Below are 6,571 nucleotides of genomic sequence, written 5' to 3'. Positions count from 1 at the left end.
GACCTGAGCGGAAGGCAGATACTTAAACATGTGAGTCACCTGGGTGCCTCTCATTCACACTATTTATATCATGGAGGTAACCCAAATGTCTATCAATGAATGAATGAATAAGCAATGGAATATTATTAATCTTTATTATATAACGGTATGAAAGTACTTAATACCACTGAATTATACACTTAAAATGATTAAGATAGTAAATTTTATACATACTGTACTATGATAAAAATATTAGAAAAATTAAGTGTATGCCTCTTTGGTTCCTTCCAAAATCTTCTTTCCCCTCCTTCCTTCCTTCCTTCCTTTTTTGTTTTGTTTTGTTTTCCTCCTTCGATTCCTGATGCCTGGTAACAACTGAACTGATTTCTGCCCTTATACTTTTCCTTTTTCTAGAAAACGATATAGAGATAGAATCACATGGTAGGCAGTGGGCTTCTGTGCCTGGCTTCTTTCACTTAACATTACACTGTAGGGCCTCAGTTTGTTACTGCATGCATTAATGTTGTTTCTTTTCATTATTGTGTGGTGTGTTGTATGGATGGACCGCAATCTATATACTATTTCCCAGTGGACAGACATTTGGTTGGTACCCAGTTTGGGGTTTTAGGAATATATCTGATGTTAACATTTACATACAGATCTCTGCGTGTGAGCTACTTATAATTTTTCATTTTTTTAAACTTATTTTTTCTAACTTCTTACCATTCCAAATAGGAGAACATTAGCAGAATCCTGTAAGTCACTGAAAGGTGGAGGACCAGTTCAAGTGGTTTTAACTGGATACGTCATTCTAAAATCTTCCCTTTATCCCCATTCTGCTTTGGTATTCCATTCAGTTTCAAATGTGGTTTTGCTGATCTGACTCACATCTTAATTCCAGCCACTTGTTAGAAATTACATTGGTTGCAAAATGGCAGGAAGAAAAGATCAAATCTCTTTTGGATTTAAATTTGGAATGAAATGGGACTTTTGTTTAAATTCAATAGAAGCAGTTAACAAAGGAATAGAGACCTTAAAGATGTTTCATTAAAATTACCCATAATGCTACTCTGAGTGATTCATGGTTTTGAGCATTTAAGTGAGTCATATTCACCCAAAAGCCTAAACTAATTTCTATTCTAAATGAGGTTCTTAGGGAAATTCTATTAACCATTTAAGCACCATGCAAATTCTCCCCAGCTCAGGTTCTACCTCCTTCATGAAGGAGGCTCTTTCCTCAATCAATTTTCCCTTCTCTGAATCTCTAAATTCTTTTTGACAATACACTATTCATTTGCTCTCTTATATAAGGTATGCACCCTTATTTAATTCAGTGTGCATCGGGATGCCTGGGTGGCTTAGTTGGTTAAGTGGCTACCTTTGGCTCAGATCATCATCCCAGAGTCCTGGGATTAAGTCCTGCATCAGGCTCCTTGCTCAGTGGGGAGCACTCTCCCCACTCTCTTTTCTCTCTGCCTGCCACTCCCCCTACTTCTGCTCTCTCTTCCTCTCCTTTTAAAAAAATTCAGTGTGTGTGTGTGTGTGTGTGTGTGTTTATGTATGATTTATGTTAGAAGATTTAATCTCAGAGGAGCCATAAAAGGATTTGGGGAGAAGAGCTCTTTTCTTTCCATCTGGCATCAGTCATCAGCTCCAAGGTAAGCCAAGATGGGTGCTTACAAGTACATCCAGGAGCTATGGAGGAAAAAGAAGTATTACATAATGTCTTTTGCTTTCAGGTTGTACCACTGTTGGTCCTGCTAGCTCTCTGAGCTCCACAGGGCCTCCTCACCCCACTCAATCCACCAAACTGCCCAATAAAGTGCGTAAACTATGGCATAAGGCCAACCAAGGTTAGGCCATATATCGGATTTGTGTGTGACACGGTGGCAACAAACACCCAGATCCTAAGGGTGCTACCTATGCCAAGCTTGGTGTTAACCAGCTAAAGTTTGCCCAAAGCCTTCAGTCTGTTGCAGATGAGAGAGCTGGACACCACCCCGGGGCTCTGAGAGTCTTGAACACTTACTGGGCTGGCAAAGATTCCACATCCAAATTCTTCCAGGTTATCCTCCTTGATCCATTCTATAAAGCTATCAGAAGAAATCCTGACACCCAGTGGATCACCTAACCAGTCCATAAGCACAGGGAGATCTGAGGGTTGGCATCAGCAGGCTCAAGAGCCCTAGCCATGGAAAGGGTCACAAGTTCTACCACACTATTGGCTGTTCTTGCCTCCCAATATGGAGAAGACACAATCCTCTCCAAGTCCACCATTACTGCTGAAATAAGTAATGTTTGTAAAATTCTTACCTAATAAACAAGTTAGGACATTCAAAGAAGAAAAAAAAAATTAATCTCCAAAAGGTCAGGGATCACAGAGAGTATTAGAGCAAAAAGAATCTTATAGAGATTATTTTATTCTTCCTGATTAAACAATTATGAAGCTGTTTCCATGTGTTGAGTGCCTTCTATGTGCCATGAATTATACTGGCCAATTTATTTATATTTCATCATTTAATTTAATCTATCCTTATAGCAACTTCATATTAAGGTGGCATAAGCAGCAATAAAAAGATGAAATTTCTAATCAGACAGAATTAGATTCTAATTTCACCTCTGTTCCCTACTACCTGTGTGATATTAAGTGTCTTAACCTCTTAAATCTTTTGTGTTTGTTAACAAGAGTATAATACCTCCATCATAACCTAAAAGGACAAATAAATATAATGTACATGAGATGTCTAATACCTAGTAAACTCTCAAAAGTAAGAATTATATTGCTTACTTTGTCTAGATGATGAAATTGCAGTTCAGAGTGGTGAATTCATTTAAGATCACATATAAGTGGCCGAGCCAAATTATGAGCAAAGACAGCCACTCCATACCTTATCTTAGGAATACCCATTTCTTTTTTCTTTTTAATTTTTAAATATTTTATTTATTCATTTGACAGAGAAAGATAAAGAGAACAAGTAAGGTGGGGGCAGAAGCAGAAGCAGGCTTCCCTCTGAGCAAGGAGCCTAATGCAGGGTTCGATCCCAGGACCCTGGGATCATGACCTGAGCTGAAAGCAGACACTTAACCAACTGAGCCACCCACGTGCCCTTAAATGCTTATTTCTTACACTTCTTTACTCATCTCTGTAGCACTTGTTATACCTAAGTACTTAAATAAGCTGTACTTGTGGTAGATTAGTTGAAGGTAGAGAGATATTAATGTCAGTAATTAGAAAAGAGTCTTTCTGTGCACCTTACTATACAAATGAAATTGGTTAAGCTTTCAATTCCATCCCCTAAGGAAGTTCAGATGGCACTGAGATTTCCAAGAAGTCCTAGAAGATCCACATTCTCTTGGACTCCATGCTCCTGGGTCTCCCTTCTGTGTTATCTTGATCTCATACCTGAAATAGTCTTATCTGACTAAAGGCAAAATCTTCTGAGAGGTTGTCATACCTCCCATCACCCAAGGAGAACTTCACTCCCAGTAAGGAGATGACCAGTCACACTGGGATAGAGAGACCACATGAACAAATATTATCTCAAACTGTCATATCTTCCATTTATTCTCTTAAAAGCCCATTTATCTTTCCTAAAGCCCATTTGTTTTCCCCCAGAAGCCCTTTCTCCCTGATCCCTTTCCACTATGAAGTTGCCATACAAACCCCCATCTCTAGCTGTTTTGGTGAACCTCTTCATCTGAATGCTCCCCCACACAAAATAACTTTTCTCCTGTTAATTTGTCTACTTTCAGTTAATTTGTAATTGCCCTTCATCCTTATCACTGGAATTAAGTTGGCAGATGGAAAATTTTTCCTCCCAATTAAAGTTGCATGTATCTCATAGATGTATACGGAGTAGACTTTCTTAAGATCTGAGAAATAAGAAGGAACAGTTGAGTTTCCGATTATTGTCTTTGTTATGAGGCCATGTGTCCTTCCCTGACACCTAAATGCAGACTTTTCTAGGCAAAGTCATCAAGGAGTCCAGCAGACAAGGTTCTACCTTTTAATAAACACCTTCCTTCAAAAAGTAGCTGTGCCTGTAACTAATGCTTTCTATTAAATGTATGTACAGTTGTCTGTGTACTCGTGGGCATATGCTGCATCTTGTTCCACTGGGGTCTTACTGTTCTCTGCTCCTCATGTCATACAAAGTAATCTCATTGAAGGACTAAAAGGGCTGCATGGTTTTCATATGGTTTGATTGCTTTGGGGATGGATTGGATGCTACAGGAATATTTCATATTTAAGAATTGGTGAAGAATTTTCTGAATATCTTTCTCCCAAGAACTTTTTATCTTTCTCACCAGAATCAAGTGAGATCAAGTGACTGGTCAATTTTATTCGTTCCTGTATTCCTCCTAGTATATAAAACTCAGCTTCTAGCACATAATAGGTATTTAACAAGTATCTGTTGAATGAGTGATTGAATGGCCTCTCATCACCATTCCTACTGCCATGGTCTCTCTCTCACAGTCCTTTATCTGGGCTGTTGCATCAACTTCTCATCTCCTTAGGTACAGGCTTCACACTTTTCATCTATTGTCAACATCAGTATTTCCTTCCATATACAGCAAACCTATTTATTCTACTCCCCTCTTGAAAGACTTCTATTCACTTCCTATTGTCTGGGGAGAAAAAAAGGTAGAAACTCTAGGTAGTCCACAAGGACTTCCATGATCTATACCCAGCCTGCCTCTTGAGGTTCTGATTGAGTCACTATTCCCCCAACATGATGCCCAGGGACCCCATGGTTGAGTGAGTCAGCATCTCACCATCTGATAAATAAATAGGCTATAAGTCAAAGCGGTTAATATGCCTCAAGTCACAGAGATTCCATTCTTTACACACTTTATCATTTGTCCTTAATGCTCCCTTTTGTTCTTACATTTAAACCTCTCCTCTCTACAAAACCCCAACCCTACCTTTGAACCTCAGCTTCTTTCAGAAAATTCCACTTCTCCCAACAATCTCCACCCAGTTTTAGGTCCTAACCTCCTGGAATTTTAACTTCTTCTACCTAAACATCTAGAATGTCTGGAAAGAGCAGCTCTGGCCAGGACTGAATTCCATGCCAGGCAGAAAATGACCCAGCCTAAGAAGCTCTTGATTTGAATCTCCCTGATGGCTAATGATGATGAACATTTTCATGTGTTTGTTAGCCATTTGTATGTCTTCTTTGGAGAAGTGTCTGTTCATGTCTTCTGCCCATTTTTTGATGTGATTATCTGTTTTTTGAGAGTTGAGTTTGAGGAGTTCTTTGTAGATCTTGGGTATCATGCTGAGTGAAATAAGTCAAGCAGAGAGAGTCAATTACCATATGGTTTCAATTATTTGTGGAGCATAAGGACTACCATGGAGGATATTGGGAAAAGGAGAGGAGAAGGGAGTTGGGGGAAATCAGAGAGGGAGATGAACTGTGAGAGACTGGAGTCTGTGAAACAAACTGAGGGTTTTGGAGGGGAGGGGGTGGGGGTGTGGGGTGTGGGTGAGCCTGGTGGTGGGTATTAAGGAGGGCACGTATTGCATAGAGCACTGGGTGTAGTGCATAAACAATGAATCTTGGAACACTGAAAAAAATAAAATAAAGTTAAAAAAATTTTTTTTTTAAAAAAGAAGCTCTTGACTTGTAGCTTCTCATGGTGTAAAGCCAGTCGGCTTTCTCACTGAATTAATTTTATTGAATCAAGCCCAGCCCAATTATTAAGTTACAATGAGCAATACAAGTAACTTGGCTCTTAATGGTACACTTTTAGCCTGAAAGAGTTAATAGGGCTTGCAGATTAACCACAAGGGAGCTTCTGATCCTGTTCATTAAGACACTAGGGATTCCAGCAAGTGTTTGGAGCTACAAATAAATTAGTTTCCTGCTAAGTAAGCCATCTGGGATTGTCCCCAGGAAGCTTCTAAAAGTCAGAAAATTCTCATGATGAAACAACCTCTGCATTTCTAATACCAGCTGCCAAGATCTCACCAGGTGATCTCCAAGGGTAGCCCCAAATAATGCACACCACAATTTGACAAACATCTGTGTCAGGAGAACAATCAACTTTCTCTAAAACAACCATTTTCTTTTTCCCTTGATGTTTCCCTAAAATTGATTGGTTAACTGTGGCCTCTTATATATCTGTACATCTTATATATACCTAAAATATCAGGAAAATATATTACTTGACCCGAATACCTGATTATTCTTTTTCTTTTTCTTTTTTTAAAGATTTTTAAAATTTATTTGAAAGAGAGAGAGAGAGAACACAAGTAGGCAGAAAGGCAGGCAGAGGGAGAGGCAGAAGCAAGCTCCCCAATGAACAGGGGGCCTGATATGGGGCTCAATCCCAGGACGATGAAACCATGATCTGAACTCAAGGCAGATGCTTAACCAACTAAGCTACACAGGTGCCCCTACCTGATGATTCTCAATTGTTTAATTCCACTTGCCACCATTTGTTTCCAGAAGAATAGCATATGTTTCTTTTAGTATAGCAAAATGAAAACAAAGTCCCTAAAATTCTAGGTATTTGGTAGAAGAGCAATCTTATCTTTTCTGTATTCTTTAACACAGATTTTTAGCTTCAGTTCGATCATCTGCAT

At 39.1% G+C, this 6,571-nt stretch overlaps 1 pseudogene; it reads left to right on the top strand.

Moving 5' to 3' along the window:
- The first annotated feature begins 1,647 nt into the window (after positions 1-1,647).
- LOC132002959 (large ribosomal subunit protein eL15-like) lies at positions 1,648-2,265 on the top strand (annotated as a pseudogene).
- Positions 2,266-6,571: the final 4,306 nt, after the last annotated feature.

The sequence above is a fragment of the Mustela nigripes genome, chromosome 15 (assembly GCF_022355385.1).
Source record: "Mustela nigripes isolate SB6536 chromosome 15, MUSNIG.SB6536, whole genome shotgun sequence".
NCBI lineage: Eukaryota > Metazoa > Chordata > Mammalia > Carnivora > Mustelidae > Mustela > Mustela nigripes.
Note: the sequence above shows the minus strand (reverse complement) of the source record. Positions and strands in the feature narration are given on the sequence as shown.